The 16,568-nt window shown below is 51.8% G+C and overlaps 1 long non-coding RNA gene across 1 annotated transcript; it reads left to right on the plus strand.

Annotated features, from left to right (window-relative positions):
- The first annotated feature begins 10,461 nt into the window (after window positions 1-10,461).
- LOC125920714 (uncharacterized) lies at window positions 10,462-16,319 on the plus strand. Its single transcript, XR_007457167.1, has 3 exons — window positions 10,462-11,010; window positions 15,084-15,174; window positions 15,428-16,319. It is a non-coding gene; the product is annotated as an uncharacterized LOC125920714 (long non-coding RNA).
- Window positions 16,320-16,568: the final 249 nt, after the last annotated feature.

A 16,568-nucleotide genomic window follows, 5' to 3' on the forward strand; every position in this document is an offset into this window, starting at 1 on the left:
AGACAGGGGTGCAGCAGACGGGCTTGCAGCACACAGGGGTGCAGCAGACGGGCTTGCAGCACGCAGGGGTGCAGCAGTCTCCCTGGCAGGGGGAGGAGGGGCCGCACAGGAGGGTCAGGCAGGGGGCCGGGGCGCAGCACGGGGCCTCGCAGCAGCTCTCTGGGCAGTCGTCCACCTGCCAGGAGGAGTCGGGGCAGGAGTCCGAGGCCCCGGGCAGGCAGACGCGGCTGCCATAGCTCAGGTCGCTGGAGCAGGCGGACAGGGTGGACGCGGCCATGGCGGGGGCGGTGGGGCTGCAGGAGGCGGTGTGTGTGTGTGTGTGTGTGTGTGTGAGTGTGAGGAGCTCCGGCTGTCTGTCGGCTTTTATACCTCCCGGCTGCGTGTTGTCCCAGCCGATGGCTCACACGCCTCCTTCCTTGTTGGTCTGAGAGCTGCTTGCAGGGTAAGCCCTCATTAGCGCTGCTTTATTTTCTACGATTGGATTTTACTCAGTCGTCTTGTGAGTCGGTTGCAGGACGCTGTTTTTCTCTGTCCTTTGTTTGGCTCCAGAAATATTCGAGGCAGGTTTTGCTGGGTGACTGTCACGGTTTCTAACGTCACACTCATGCCGCCGCTCAGTGTGCGATCGACGTCCCCTCTGCCAGCCGCTCCGAGGGACGGACACCCAGGGCCCTTGCGGGCCAAGCCGTGAAGCGCCTACAAGGAATGTTAAGAGGGTAAGACGTGCACGAGAGAGTCAAACTTGACCACAGAACGCAGGCAATGTACATGCGCCGGGGACCCGAGAGAGTCGCGGGTGGGAAACGCAGGGACTTGGCCCCGATCCGCCATCACCGGTGTCATTTCCACCAAAACCCAAAGGGAATCTTCTCGGCATGCAAACTGAAGATACCCAACTGCCAGAAAATATTGGCGGTGTGCATGACGGATGAAAGATCAATACGGAATTTAAAAGTCCCCACAACCAAGGCAGGAGAAGGTACAAAAGAATCAAATACAAAATTCAAAACACTCGAATTTCCAGTAAGTGTATGGAAAGCTATCTGAGCTCATTAATAAAGTTTCTCGAGTTAAAGCATAAATGTCCCACCTGTCAGATCAGCCAAAATATATAGTGTTGATAATTTCCAGTGCTGTTGAGTGTGGGGTCTCACTCCTAGAAATCCCTTAGCAGTCGTGGGGTGTGTGTGCGTGTGTGTGTATGTGTGTGTGTGTGAACACATAATATAAAATTTACCATTTAACTATATATATATATATATTTTTTTTTTATTTTTTTTTTTAGGGGAGAGAGAGCGTGCACAAGTGTTGGAGAGAGAGAGAATCTCAAGATGGCACCACATTCTGTGTGGAGCCTGACATGGGGCTTGATCCCACGACGCCAAGATCACGACCTGAGCCAAAACTAAGCCGGATGCTCAACCAACTGAGCTACCCAAGCACCCGAACATTTAACTGTTTTAAAGTGCACAAGTCAGTGGCATTTAGCGGAGTCACAATGTTGTGCAACCCCGACCACCCTCTACTTCCAGAACATTCTCATCAATCCAGAAGGAAATCCCGCACTATCTCGGAGCCCCCCTCCCAGCCCCCGTCCGTCACTAATCTGCTCTTGTCTCTATGGCTTTGCCCGTCCCACACATTCCACAAACAAGGAATCCCGCAGCACGTGGCCTCTTGTGTCCGGCTACTTTCACTGAAAATCATGTTCTCCAGGTTCGTCCGCTTTGTAGCAGGTGTCCCTGCTCCGCTCCTGTTCATGGCTGAGTAATATTCCACCAAACGGGGAGACCGCATTGTACTTACCCGTTCGTCAGTCAGTGGACATTTGGTCGTTTCCACCTCTTGGCTGTCGTGAACAGTGATGCCGTGGACATTTTCGTGCAAGTTTTTGTTGGAATAGCTCTTTTCGGTTCTCTTGGGCGTATATACCTAGCAGTGGGATTGCTGGGGCAGATGGTCACTCTGTGTCTACCTTTCGACGAACCGCCAGACCACTTTCCACCGCAGCCGCGCCATTTTACATTCCCAGCAGTGAGGTGCGAGGCCCCAGTTCCTCCGCGGGCTCCCCAACACCGGTTCCATTGTGTTCGGCATGAAAAACATTGGAGCCATCCTAGTGGGCGTGAAGTGGCATCTTCTTGTGGTTTGGACGCGCATTTCCCCGATGACCAATGACACGGGGCGTCCTTTTGGGTGCTTGCTGGCCACCTGTGTATCTTCTTTGGAGAAATGTCCACCAAAGTGTTCAGCCCATCTTCAATTGGGTTGTACGTCTTTTTGTCGTTGAGCGACAGGAGTTACACATTCTGGACGCTAGGCCCTCCTCAGAGTTAGGATTTGCAAATATCTTCCCTGTGCCGTGGATTGTCTTTTCACTCTCTTGATAGCGTCCTTTGATACATAAATCTTTTTTAATTTTGATGAAGTCCAGGGTGTCCACGCATTTTTGTTGTTGTTGCCCGTGCTTTTGGTTTCATACCGAGGAAACTGTCGCCAAATCTAAGGTCATGCAGATCTGCCCCTGTGTTTTATTTTTAGAATGTTATGATGTTAGCTCTTACATTTAGGCCTTTGATCCACTTTGAGCTGATTTTTGTATACGGTGTGAGATAGGGCTCGACTGTTGGTCTCTATCTATCATCTACCCATCTTCATGTAGAACAAAGGGAACACAAGATAATTGAAAAATTCTACAGTTCACCGATGGTTCTGTATTCCCTATTGTAATTCCAATTTCTCTCCCATGTAAGCAAACCCTTTACCCAGTAAGTTGGGTGTCGTGAAAGGGTGGGTGCAAATTAATACAGACAGACCTCACTAAAATGGAGTGGGGGGCCGGGAGGGGGAGCTCTCAGCCCCACCACTCATCTTCCATTGCAAAGCCAACAAGAAGAGACACGCCCTGCCCTTAGCTACTACGTTACAGGAGGAGGAAGAACGTCTCTCCCTCCCAGGGCAACAGCCCAGCCAATAAGAAGCCGCGACACCTCCAGCTCCCGGTTTACGCCAATGAGCTTTGTGCTTACAACACCCTCAGCCTCACTTTCATCTACAAAAGAGCCTCCACTCCTCCATTATCCAGACTTGCCCATGGCTTTGCCCTAGCTAACTTGTCTGAGACTGTAATTCTCTGCTATTCCCAAGTACTCCCATCTTCTTTTGCTGGTAAAACAACTAGCAGCTTTATTTTTCGGGCTCACAAGTGAATAATAAGTCATTGTTCATTGAATGGATAAATGCATGAAGTGCTTTATCCGGAGCGAGAGAACGCGTTTCTAGGTCCTCACAACGTCCCCATAGGGACTGCGATCACTTTTTTGGGTATTTCTGACGCGTCATCTGTACAGGAGGGTAATGACGCCTGCTGTGGCCAATGTCGCTGGTGCTGCTCCCAGATGCCCTCCGACCCCATCACCCACCACACCTGCGTGCTTCCCCTGGCTTCTGTGAGACAGCTTCTAGCAGCACCCCCCCCCCATCCCTGTCCTGGTTCTCCTGGGAGCATAGCCGTCACCACACATGTGACTGAGTCTGCAGCGCCTGGGGCTTTATGCCCACCCACGCTGCGCCAGCTCCGGGCTGACAGGGACCAGCCCGGCTCCTTCCTATTGGCCTAGTTTACCTTCTTCTGCTTCCCCTCTCTGCCTTCCCCCTCCTGGACCCTCTTCCCGAGTGCACCACTCTGTGCGCGCGTCCTTATCTCAGGCTCGGCTCCCGGGAAGCCTGCTTCTCTCCCGGGGCCGTTATGGGCATCAAATGTGACAGCTCACGGAGAGCTCCATGCCTGCTGGGTGTCCTGTACGGGTGACAGACGTTCCCACCCTCGCAGCCTGTGCCGCAGTCGTCTGACTGGCCTCCTGAACACCCACTGCCCCTGCTGTGCCCACCCCACGCCCAAGTGCCAAGTCCTGCCCACGACTGGACTTCCTGGACTCCCGTTTCACCCAGAGCTTCCCCTTCGGGGGCTCGAATAACTTCACCTTCTTTCCAAAGCCTCCCACGTCTCTCAGCACCGGCTGGCACCCCTCCTTTCTGAACCCCGACACCACCTGTCGCCTCTGCCAAACCGTGTGGCTCATGATGGTGGATTGTCTTCGTTTTTTAAATTTATTTCAGGCGTGTGAATCTGGTCTCTCCCACGTGGCGTCACCCATCGAGTCAAGATAACGAACTCTTTCGCTGAGTCAAGGCCACATTCTAACACCCCTGAAAGGGGGAGATGATCTTTCAGAACATGACATGTCGGCGTGTACCTAGTCGGCCCCTGTTAGTTTTGCTGAGAGGTACGGGCTGAGAGGTACGGGGCGTCTTTACTATGGGTGAGACCTCAGTCTTGATTCCCTGTGACCTAGGATGTGTGCGTGCGTGTGTGTGTGTGTGTTATTCTCTAGTAACTTTCTCCCAAATGGGCCACGGTGAGCATCAAACACCCTGTGATGTGAATTACGTGAAATCCTCAAGCTGCACCAAGATGCCCGGATGCCCGGAGCATCACCAGATTTCTGTTTGGGTTTCACGTGCAAATAAGAGTCCTTTCCTTAAGGCGAAAGCAGTCCCTTTTTTTCCAAACAGAAAAGGGAGACCGCAGTGAACCAAGCATTGAGCACCTATCGTATACAAACGCCAGGTCTGAAGCCAGCGATACAAATCCACCGCCTGGCCCTGACTTCCTCAGCACCGACAGCCTGGTGGGGCCGCCCTGGATGGGGGGAGGGGAAGAAGGGGGGTTCTCTGCTGTTTAGAGCGGAATTAGCCCCAGCCTGTCTCCTCCACCTTCCACCCCCGGACTGTGCTAGGAGGAGTCAAGGTTGTGCATGGGAGTACTGGAAGTAAGAATCGCTGATGATAAGTAGGAGGGCAGATAAGAACATGCCCCTCCAATGACCGCCCTCAGGAGCCCCACGCCGTCCCCATCTCGGGGCAGGGCACTTTTTCCCGTATACCTGTTGGCACCTGACTGGGTCCAGTAGGCGTGAGAGAAAGACTCAGGTACCTGGAATGTAAATATTTGGGTTCAGGGTGACTGAGTTCATACCAACCCCTGTTATACCTCGTGTGTGTTCTTGTAAAACAGGAAGAAAAACAAAACACTTCGGTAAAAATAGTTCTGTCTTATGTGGAAACACCTCCCCACCACCATCCCCAACAGTACGTGGCCTTGTATCAGAGGCGGAAGAGGGTTTCCAACAAATTCTCTTGCTCCCCCCCCCCCCCCCCCCCCCTTGGGCATGTTGCCAAGGGCAATTTTTCCGTGGCAGACTTTCTGGGCAGACTTCCTGGGAGCCCCCCCCACCCCGACCCTTGGCCATGTTGCCCCCTCAGCCGGGCGTGGAGACTAGATGAGGAAGAAACCCGAATTTAGAGTCAAGAACAAAGAAACGCAATCCGACAAACAGAAACTGAGGGCCAGAGAAGCAGAGGTTTTGTCTCTTTGTCAGGCATCTCGCTGGTGGAGCCCACAGAACCACGGGCATGCCACACATCCGGCCACGTGTGGGGGTCCTGGGAGAGGTGGGACCTCACAGCATTTCAGCCTTCAGTTCTCCTCCAGGGGGCTCCTGTGAGTGTCCTTGCCACGCACCTCCCGTGTCCTCGTCAGCAGCAATACAGGGACGGCCAGCACGTCCCCCCGACTTCAACCCTGGTCTCTTCTGATCACGTTATAAAGCCCCCCATACGAACCCTCGTTCCCCTGCAAATAACACGCACCCTGACTAACCCCGGCCCCGCTTGGGGACAGTGGCCCCACGGCGCTATCAGACCCCCTTGCTCTCCCCATCTCCTTCCTCTATCACCCTTACCACTGACTTTCATTCCTCACATCATTGCTTCGTGATTACAAGGTGGCTGCTGTAGCTCCGGGCATTGCTCCCGTGGTTCAAGGAGAAAGAAAGAATGGGAGAAGGGGGATGGTGTCTGTTCCGGGGAGGTAAAGTTTCCCCAGAAGCCGTAGCAGGTTTGCCAGAAGGTTCCTACGGCCACCTCTAGCTTCAGAGAGTCTGGAGAGCTGACTCCTTTTACCTGGGCGCCTTATCTGCCCTGTTAGTTAGGACGTGGGGGGTTGGATATTGGGCTGGCAGCCAGCGGCGTCTGCCCTGGTGGGTAAGTGAGGAAGCCAGAATCTCTGTCCAGTGCGGGGGGAGGGCATATGCTTTAAAAAGCAGGAAATCCAGGGCGGGCACAGGTCAGCACACGCCATCAGGCCGTGTTTTCTCCGTGTCTTACGAAAATAGTCACACGGTCCTCCCGCTAAATTTCCCCCACTCTTCAGGGCATGTTAATAGAATTTTCACCTAAAATAACGGAGGACGTTGGATGCCAGTGCATTTGTTGGAGTGGTCTGGAGAATTCCGTGTGCCCGAGAGCTCTCTCTGGACTGTGTGGGAGGGTTCTTGATAGGGCAGAAGGTCTGAGAGCGCCCGTGGCCCCCCACGTGCCCCTCAGGCCCGTCCCACCTGCTCTAGCCTGCTTAGCGGGATTTTCAGTGCAGACACTGGCTTTCTTTATTTTTTTAAATTTTTTTAATGTTTATTTTTGAGAGAGAGAGACAGAGAGACAGTGCGAGTGGGAGAGGAGCAGAGAGAGAGGGAGACAGAATCTGAAGCAGGCTCTAGGCTCCCAGCTGTCAGCGCGGAGCCCGAGGCGGGGCTCGAACTCAGGGACTGTGAGATCGTGACCTGAGCCGAAGTCGGACGCTCCACCGACTGAGCCCCCCAGGCGCCCCTGGATACTGGCTTTCTGACCACAGTCAGGGCGGAAACCCAGTGCCCTTCAGAGCAACATCATTCTGGATCCAAGTTCCCTGACCCATTTTTCCCCCGAGAGGTAAACCTAAATCCAGGGGTGTTTACTGTTAGAAAACAAACATGCGAGAAAAAAATGGCAAATATTGACCCAGCCCTGGCAATGCGCTGGGCACGGCCCCACGGGCTCGCCGTGGCCACGAGGAAGCCGTTACAATCCCCATGCACACAGGCAAAACAAAGTTGTCTCTGATCTCCGGTGGAGACTGGGGTTCGCAGCCTCCCGGGGCCCAGTTCACACCCGTGCACGTTCCCCAGAGTCCCACCCAGGACCGCCGTCACCTGCATCCGCCAGCAGCGTCTCTGGGTCTGAGGTCCCTGGCCCCGTACACCCTGGTGGACCCTCCTGCCAGACGCCCCTGCCAGTGCCTGTGCCTCGGCCCCGAACTCGCAGCTTGCGGACCCGCAGAGAACCGCACGGCGTGGTCGCCTCCCCTGGGGCTCCCGCTCCAGTCCTGCCTCGGCCCGTGTCTGGGGAGACGGGTGCTCCCCTGGACCCGTAAGGAAATCAACACAGAAGCCAGGGACAACGGGCCTTTCGTCCCAGTGTCATTGATGGGAGGGAGGGAGGCCCCAGATCAGGCCCTGGGGACAGCGGAAGACCCGGGAGGACACAAGCAAACAGACATGGAGCTTGGGGTGAGTGTGGGGGAGGGCAGGGCGCCAACGGCAGGCAGGAAGGTCGCCATTCCCCCATCCAGGCTCAGCTCCTGGTCCCCTGTGGGCTGGGAGGTGTGGACGGCCTGTTGCTGCTCTGCAGAATGTTCCCCAGGGTGGGCCAGGCTCCTTCCATCCAGGGAGTCCCCTCACAGATGCCATCCCCAGCCCTCACCACCCTGCCTCCGGCTCGTGTCCCCCCATCCTCTGTGAGGGTCTGGGCTCGAGATCCCCCCAGATGTGGCCTGCTCCCTGGAGGTCAAGCACACCCAAGATTCAAGGCCCCGGGGAGGGCCGGGCAAACGCCTCTGACGACCAGGCAGTGGGGGACTTGTGGACAGGCTGCATTCGGCTGAGGACTTGGTTGGCAGGGAGTGGACGCTGGGGCCCAGCCGCAGCCCTGACTCCCTCCCTCCACGGCTGTCTTCGCCCCCTGGCCTGGGTCCACCTTTTATCTTTGCCCGCCGTGGATGTCTGCCAGCCTGCCAGCCCTCAGAACCAGGTAAACGAGGAATAAACAGAGGCACAGCCCTGTGGCTGGCCCCGGGGAGCCAGGCACATCCCCAGAGTGCCAGGCAGAGCAGGCCACGGGCGGGTGCCACGCAGCCCTCTCCCCTGCCCAGAAAGTACACACCGGCCTCTGGCCCTCGGGCGACCTGCCCGTCACCCATCACAGCCTCTGGGACGTGGTTCCTCAGTGATTGCAGACATCACCCCGTGGGGTTCCGCCCGACGTCAGGAATGATGCAGAGCCTTGCCCCTTGCGACTCTGGTTTGGGGACGTATAGGTGCTTTCTGACTCCCCGAGATTCCGTATTGGTGGCCGTGTCCCCGGGCCACAGGTGGGGGGAGCACCAGCTGACGGTGTGGAGAGAGCTGTCCCATAAGGCTCAGCTGCGTCCCACTTTCCTGGTCCCAGACGACTTTCAGCCAAGCCTGCCCCTGACTCACGTGGGACGCAGAGCACATTTGCACCCACCGGCTCCATGGCTGTGTCCCTCCCGGGTGGACAGTGTGCTCTGTCTGGTGTGCACCTGGGGGAGTCACTGGGCCGGGGGACTCAGGAAGGTGGGGAACTGGGTCACGTCAGCTCAGCAGGGAGGCAGGGGAAGAGCTGTCAGGAGCCCGAGTCCTCTGTGGCCAAGTGCAGTCTCCTGCTCCAAGGAGAGAGAAACTGAGGCCGGCTCTGGCCACGCCCTCCTCCCCTGCTTTTCCTCCAACCTGTCCAGTGGGCCCCTCTTTCTGGCCCTCTCCAGGCTGCAGACTTCTTGCCAGTCCCCAAAGAGGATGCCCCGGCTCCCCTTCCGCCTCCGCAGCCCGGCCAGGCCGCCCCACCCCTGGGTCTCCATATCCCCCGTCCAAGGCAGCTGGTCCTCTGGCTTCCTGAAGCCCCAAATACCTCCCGCTCTGCTCTGGGGGAAGGCCAGAGACCCCGAGCACCCATGGGGGCAGACTTGCCGAGGACCTAGGTTGCTGTTGGATGGCTTTCAGGAGCTGGTGGAAACAAGGGCAGTGCCCCTCGGACGTGAGGAAGGAAAGCCTGAAAGCCATTGACTTGGCCCCCAGCCGGATTCACCGTGGCATTTGCTGGGTTTGCCGAGCCCAACCATCATCATTAGCATATTATCCTAAATCACTTCCTAAGGAAACAGAGCAGCCCAGACCTGGGTCCCTGCAAACCCCAACACCCTAACTGCCCCCATGTCCACTGTGGCTGCCCCTGGAGGAACTTCCTGGAACGGACAGTTGGTAATGTCGGCCTTTGTTCATTGATTCTGCAAATAATGGAAATTATCTTTTGCAGCCCTGACAGAACGACAGTGAATTTCAATGCACAGAGTCCCTGAGGCCGGGGAGCCCCCATTTTAGGGGAGCAGGTGCCCCAGCTGTGGTGCGACAGAGAAGATGTGTCTCAGCACTTTTCCGTTTTGTTTGTTTGTTTTTAAAGAATAAGTAACTGCTGGAGAAGCTTGCTGTGGCCGTGAGATCATCTCTCATGATCAGATACATACACGTCACCACCTTTGGTGAAGGCTAACTGTGCCCCCTCTGTGATCCCACAACAACCCACACCCAACAGAAGAGGTGTAAGCGGGTATGTTTGTGTTACAAACCCTCTCTTAAAACTTTGGGCCACATTTCACTTTAACAGATGCACCTGTTTATTCAGATCCAGTCCATCTTTCTGTATGTTTTTCTTGTTTGAAATAAATAACCCCACTTCCTGTTGTTTGAAGATGTGCAGGTTATGAAGAATAATCTTGAATGGATCACAAAGAATACAAATGACCCACTGTTGCAGCGTGACTCATAATTAACACTTTGGTCTTTGAGTTTATTAAAATGAATGGCTGTGGATTGTATAAACTGAGATATAAATATTTGACGTGTGGAGCACTGTATGTCCGAGACTCGGAGGAATATACAGTAACGAAAAGAGAGCATGTGATAAGTCACGTTTATTCGTCATGGCTTTGAGCGAGATCGACTTCCGGTTATTTCGACTGAAAAGAGAGTTTGGACCAAGAGCCCCAAATGAAAACAATTGGGTAAAATGTCTTTGAACAGTGTTTCCAGGAATTGGAGCCCTAACAAGGTGATAAAATGGTATGGGTAAAGATCCAGGAGAAGGTGGAAACCCACAGAGAAATGGTCAACCTTGGGTGCTGCCTCTGTCCTGGGGGTTTCTGCTGATTCAGGAAGAGGAGGCCAGAATCTGAGAAGCACTTTGGCCACCTTGGGAGGCAGGAGGTCAAGAGCAGGAATCCAGGCCTGCCAAGTTTGGGTCTCCATGAGTCCCTGAAGCATTGAGTTGGGAGCCCAATGGGTCACAGCCTAGAGGTCAGAAGAAAGAAAAAGTAACTCACCCCCACATGGACCACCACTCAACTTCAAGTTCCCCAAGTGGCCCCAAGTATGTCAACCACTGAAATTGTATTAAGGTGATCCCAGCTTGATGGTACCTCCAGGTACCTGGCTGAAATAAAAGAAAGTCATCTCTGGAGAAAGGTGACATCCTACCAGCCCTCAAGCTACTTCTAAGCAACCCCTGAAATACAATGTTTGGCACCCTATCTGAGATAACCAGAAACATGAGGGGACAACACACCATAAATTAGAATGAGCAAAAACACCAGGCAATCAAAAAAGGCACACAAGGGCTCTAGAGAAAAGAATTTTCAAACACAATCTCTAAAGTAATTATGCTTATGGTGTTCAAGGTTTTAAAAGGCAAGGTTTAAAATTCTTAACAGAAAACTGAAAACTTTAAAAAAGCAAGAACAGTTTGGGACAAAGTAAAAATTCTAGAACTGGAACACATTAATCACACAAAGAGTGTGTTTTGCAGCAGGTTAGACCCAGCTGAAGAGAGAATATATAAACTGGAAGGTAAGCCAAAGAAAATATGCAGATGGAAGCAGGCAGAGAAAAATGATGGAAAAGATAAAGGAGGTACAAGACGAGGGGGATACAATGAAAGCACAGCATTTCAGAAGGAAAGGAGAGAACGGACAGAGCAACATTTGAAGAAATAAAGGCTGAGGAGGTAATTTAGTTTTTCTCTTCATTTTATAGGGAACTGAGCTCATAGTTTGTATGAGCTTTCTTATTAGGAAGCTGAAGTGCTCTAAAAAAATACTCTATTATCACTCTCAGATAACTAGGGCAAAAAGACTATTTTAAAGTTATGGAAACAGAGGAACTTAAAGCAGGTCTAGACAAATTTATTTTCAAAGATCACTCTTTAATTTGACTGACAGATGAATAATAAACTTAGGATTATTTTAGCTAACACACTGTTTGTAACTGTTTTGGTGCTTTGGGAATATAGTTGAGCAGCTTTTCAAGTACTTGAAACTAAAACTAAGAATGCCCTCTGAGAGTAAAACTGAAATAAGGAAAGAGCTCATGAGGGCAAAGATATGCAAAACTTTCTTAATTGTACAGAATAGCTCCCAGAAAGCTTGACTTGACAATGACCTGAATGATGTAATGTCTTAAGTAATCTCTACACCCAACTTGGGGCTTGAACTCACAACCCCTAGATTGAGTCACATGCTCTACCGACTGAGCCTGCCCTGAGTCCCAACAATGACCTGAATGCTGTAATGTCTTAATCTCATTGGGTGTGTGAATGTGGGGCAGACTTATCAGCTAAAGGAAGCAGAGAAAAAAGATGGCCACAGAGACAGACATTGACTGGGCTCATAAAGCACAGTCCAGGGCAAGGACTGTGACTGTTCCCGTACCCCAGATAAGACTCTTCCGTCAAAACATCCTTTACACCCCATTCATTCAACCAACTCCTTTGTTTGGGGTCCAGATCTACCATTGCAATTTTCTGGTTAGTGTTTAGTTTCCTAGGCCGAGTGTCCATGGTGAAAAAATTGCCCCTCAGGCAATTGTATACTTTATTATAAATTGTAAGTTATTGTTATGGTTTATACAGTGTTGTCTATTAAGTTGATTAATGTGACTCTACTGCTGCAAAAGCATCCACTCAAAAGCCAGGGGTCTGAATCTATAAGGCTGGGAGCCAAAATCTCGACCATTTTATGTTTGTCCAAATATGCCAGACTGTGAGTCTTCTTAGATTTGTCATTCATTGTCTGGTTGCAGCTCTGGTGCTGGTGCCATTATTGGCTAACAATGGTCTTATTTTTCCAAATGTATGTATCTTACAAATCAAAGCAATATTATTACACACAAAGTAGGGTCATCTTAAAACAGCTTTTCCCTCCCTTACCCCTACCCATTCCATTCCCCAAAGCTCACCTCATGTCTTCTGGAATTTTCCATCATAACTTTTAAATACTGAGAATACACTATTTATACTTTTATTGATTTGAGATATGGGGAAGAAAAAACTAGAAATTTGGTGAGCTTCTATTTTCTGAGAGTTTTCCTTGCCTTTATTTACAATCTAATTTTTGAAATTTTATATTGACTATTAGATTGATATTTTACATACATGCTTTCTTTTTCTCTGATAGCTTCTCTTTCAGATCATGCAGCGTTTGCTTTATAATTTTAATCTGGCCAAAGTACTCACGATCATTAAAAAAATGTTTTTTTCTATCCACAGAATAATTTCTGTGTCCTTCACATTTTTCAATTCTGTTTATTTGTTATAGCTCTACTGGTATATTACAGCTTTTCCAGAAAGTCCAGTAAAAGTTGGATCTATACTTGCTTCGGTGGTAGTCAGGCTCTTGAAGTGGCCCCTGTGACCCACCCCCCCCAGTCCTGGGGCTCACACCCTGTGCGACTCCCTCCCCTTGAGTGTGGGGAGACGTACACCTTGCTTCTAACCAGTGAACACCACCGTGGTGCCCGGGTGTATGTGGTCACGATCGCATAAGGCTTCAGCATCCTTGTTGGACTTCCTCCCTCTCTGTCTTCCCTTCCCCCTTTCTCTCCTTCCTCCCCACCCCCCGCCCCAACCTCACCCTCACTCTCTTGCTCGCTTTGAGGAAACAAGGGATCTTTTTGGGTAGCCCTGGGTGGCAGGAATCTGGGGTGTCTCTAAGGGCTGAAGGTGGCCTCTGGCCAAAACTGATGAGAAACTAAGGTCTCAGCCCAACGACTACAAGGAAGTGTGCAGCCAGAGTGGGCTTAGAAGACATCCTTCTCCAGTCAAGCCTCGAATGAGAACACAGCCAAGCTGATACCTTGAGTGCAGCCTGCGTAAGACTAAACAGAGAATACAGCTAACCCATGCTTGGACTCTATTTATTACTGAAACATTGACAAGTGTATAGGAAACTGTGTTTCTGAAACTAGAAGACTATAACCATCATGAGTGTTATCAAGTTGTAGCAGCTTTTTGTATATTCTGGATACAAGTCCTTTGGTAGATGTATGGATTAGGGATATTTTCTCCCAGTCTGCGCGTTGCCTGTTAATTTGCCTCATGATTTTTATTAGAAGGATCCCAAATGAAATCTAATGATCAATTTTGATCTCTCGTGTCCAGCGCTTTCTGTGCTCTGCTTAAAAAATCGTTGCCTGCTCGAAGATAAAGGTTTGCTCTTTTAGTTATTACATTTGAGTCAATAATCCACTGCGAATTAATTTTTGTGTCTGGTGTAAGGGAGGGGCTGAGGTGTGTTTTTTTTGTTTTGTTTTGTTTTGTTTTTTTTATATGGATATCCTTTGTTTCAGCTTCACGGCTGTCCTCTCTCCACTGAAATGCGTTGGCTCCTTCGTCAAAAACCAATCAAACAGATAAGTGTGGGTCTACCTCTGGATGGTGTTCTATTACGCTGGTCCATTTGTCTATCCCAGGCCAATACCGCTCTGCCTTGGTTATCATAACTTTTTTTTTTTTTTTTAATGTTTATTTTTGAGAGAGAGAGGAAGAGCACGAGCAGGGCAGGGGCAGAGAGAGAGACACACACACAGAATCCGAAGCAGGCTCCAGGCTCCGAGAGGTCAGCACACAGCCCGATGTGGGGCTCGAACCCACGAACTGCGAGATCATGACCTGAGCCGAAGTCGGATGCTCAACCGACTGAACCACCCAGGCGCCCCTGTTCCTTTCCAATTTTAAGTATGATTCTGTGTCCATGGTTTTTCTTTTCTGTTGGTGCTCTGCAGTTTTTCTGATGTGTTTAGATATGGATTTCCTTTTTATTTACTTGCTTTGGACTCATTCGGCCTCCTAGGTCTATGAGTTGATGTCTGTGAACGGTGTGGAAAGCTCCTAGCCATTATCTTGTTGAGTATTGCAGCTTTCCCACTGTCCCTATTATATCCTTATAGAATTCCGCTTAGATAATCATTAGATTTTCTTACCCCATTTTCTGGGACTCCGTTTCTCCCAAGTGTTTTCCATCTTTTTGTCCTCCTAGTCTTCCAGTCTTAAGCGACCGACTTCGGCTCAGTTCATGATCTCATGGTTCGTGGGTTTCAGCCCCGCAGCGGGCTCGGTGCTGGCAGCTCGGAGCCTGGAGCCTGCTTGGGATTCTGTGTCTCCCCCTCTCTCTGTCTCTCAGAGATAAATAAACATCAAAATTTTTTTTAAAAAATAATGAAATAAAATATATCCTTCCTGGGCACCTGGGTGGCTCAGTCGGTCAAGCGTCCGACTTTGGCTCAGGTCGTGATCTCACAGTTCGTGAGTTTGAGCCCCGCGCTGGGTCTGTGCTGACAGCTCGGAGCCTGGAGCCTGCTTTGGATTTTGTGTGTGTCTCTCTCTGCCCCTCTCCTGCTTGTGCATGATCTCTCTCTATCTCAAAAGTAAATAGACATTTTAAAACAAATCAATAAATGTATCCTTCAGCTTGCTTTATTAAATGTTTTCACCGCTTAACTTTTCACTTGGAAATAATTCTAGAGGCCCAAGAATGTTGCAAACAAGGGACACAGAATTCCCGAATACTCTCCACTCACTCAGATTCCGCAGATGATGAGGCTGTCCACACCACAGTGCATCACCAAACTCCAGGGTGAAATCAATCTGATGCCGCGGTCTCACCTGCATGCACAGTCAGACCCCCCGAGGGCACCCTGGATGTCCTTTTTCTGGTCCAGAGTCACAAGCTGTGTGTCACTGTCATGCTTTTTTAATCTCCTTTATTCTGGTTCCTCTTGTCCTTTCTCCTCTTTGCCCTTTAGGATCTTGGCTCTTTCGAGGAGTGCTGGCCAGTTATTTAGTACAACGTCCTTCCATGTGCGTTTTCCAGTGTTTCCTCGCGGTTGAGTTCAGGTGAGGCATTTGGGGCAGAAACGTGCACCTCATCAGGAGGCCCTGGTGTCCCTTTGTGCTGTTTCTGGAGATGTAACCTGTGCTACCTCTCCCCTCCCCCACGTAATAGTGAATTTGGGCCCCAGTAGTGACGATTTGTCATACGAGACCTTTCCCCTCCACCCACGGCAAGCTCGCTCTGGGAGCATTTGCCGGCTGGCTCCCTGTGCGCAGTGGGTTTACGTGTCATTCGTTTGTCATTTTGTCATTGTAGGAGACACCGGCTGTCCACGTGGGCCCCCCTCAAGCCCCCCTCGGAGGACCTGATGCTTTACCACCTGCTCTGTGAAGCTCCATCTGTACCAGGGGGCCCTGTCCCCACTTGCAGGACTCACCCAGGCCCCCGGGCCCCTCTGGAGGGGAGACATGCCGTCTCCCGCTAGTCTGGATGTCTCCAGGGAGTGTGTCTGTGAGAAGATGGGCTCTAGGACGGGACACCTCCTTAGTCCGGGTGATCGCCAGGCCTGCTTTAGGAGAGGGGATTGGAGGACATCCTGGGGGCTCCATAAGGAGACGAGTGGGGTGTTAGGGAAGCTCACCCGGGCTCAGGGCAGGCACCTGAGAGCCGGAGGGTCAGGGAGCAGCCCGGAGGTGTCCTGTCTGGGGCCTGGGAACCTCCCGATGCCGCCTGGATGAGGCCGCAAGCCAACATTTTCACCCGCTGCCTCACCACCTCTGCCCGCTTGCCTTTTACCCAGGTTTCCCCACTTCCCTGGGCCTCTGTGCTCATCCTTGCTCTCTGGAGGGGGCGCCCTGCACACAGGAAGGGGACGAAACAGGCCCAAAGGCGTCAGCCTGGAGGAATCCATCTTGTGGACTTTGCCAGCACCCTGAGATCCGCAGTTCCGGAATTCACTCTCTGTGCTTAGTCGTGAGTGGCTGTGTGACCAGGGAACACTTGTGTGTTTGCGCAGCGCCTTCCATGAAATGGAAATAGTGGCCCCGTGTACCTTACAGGAGCCATAGGAACCAAGTCTAGTATGTTACAGCATTGTAAAATCACCGGAAATTCCGAGTCGCAATTCAAATGCTCGCCGCTACGTGCCATAGACTCGCGCGAACCACCGTGAAACACCCAGAAAGTGCTAGTGAGGTCACAGAGCCTCCTCCCCGATGGCTCCTGCCCCTCCCTTCCGCACGGCAGTCCCCAGGCTGGGGGCTGCTCTGCTCCCCTCCCTGGAGGGCCTGCACTGTGCTCTCTGACCGCTCTCACGGCAGGAGCTCCCCCCCCACCAAGTCTGCCCCCCTCCCCGGGGTCCAAAGGCCCACCCGCCCATCTCTCCCCTCTCGGTTTCCCTTCTGGGCCTGTCCTCCAGGCCTCTCTGGCTCTCATCAGCGTTTGCACCCGGCTGATG

Source organism: Panthera uncia, chromosome C2 (assembly GCF_023721935.1).
Source record: "Panthera uncia isolate 11264 chromosome C2, Puncia_PCG_1.0, whole genome shotgun sequence".
NCBI classification, from domain to species: Eukaryota; Metazoa; Chordata; class Mammalia; order Carnivora; family Felidae; genus Panthera; species Panthera uncia.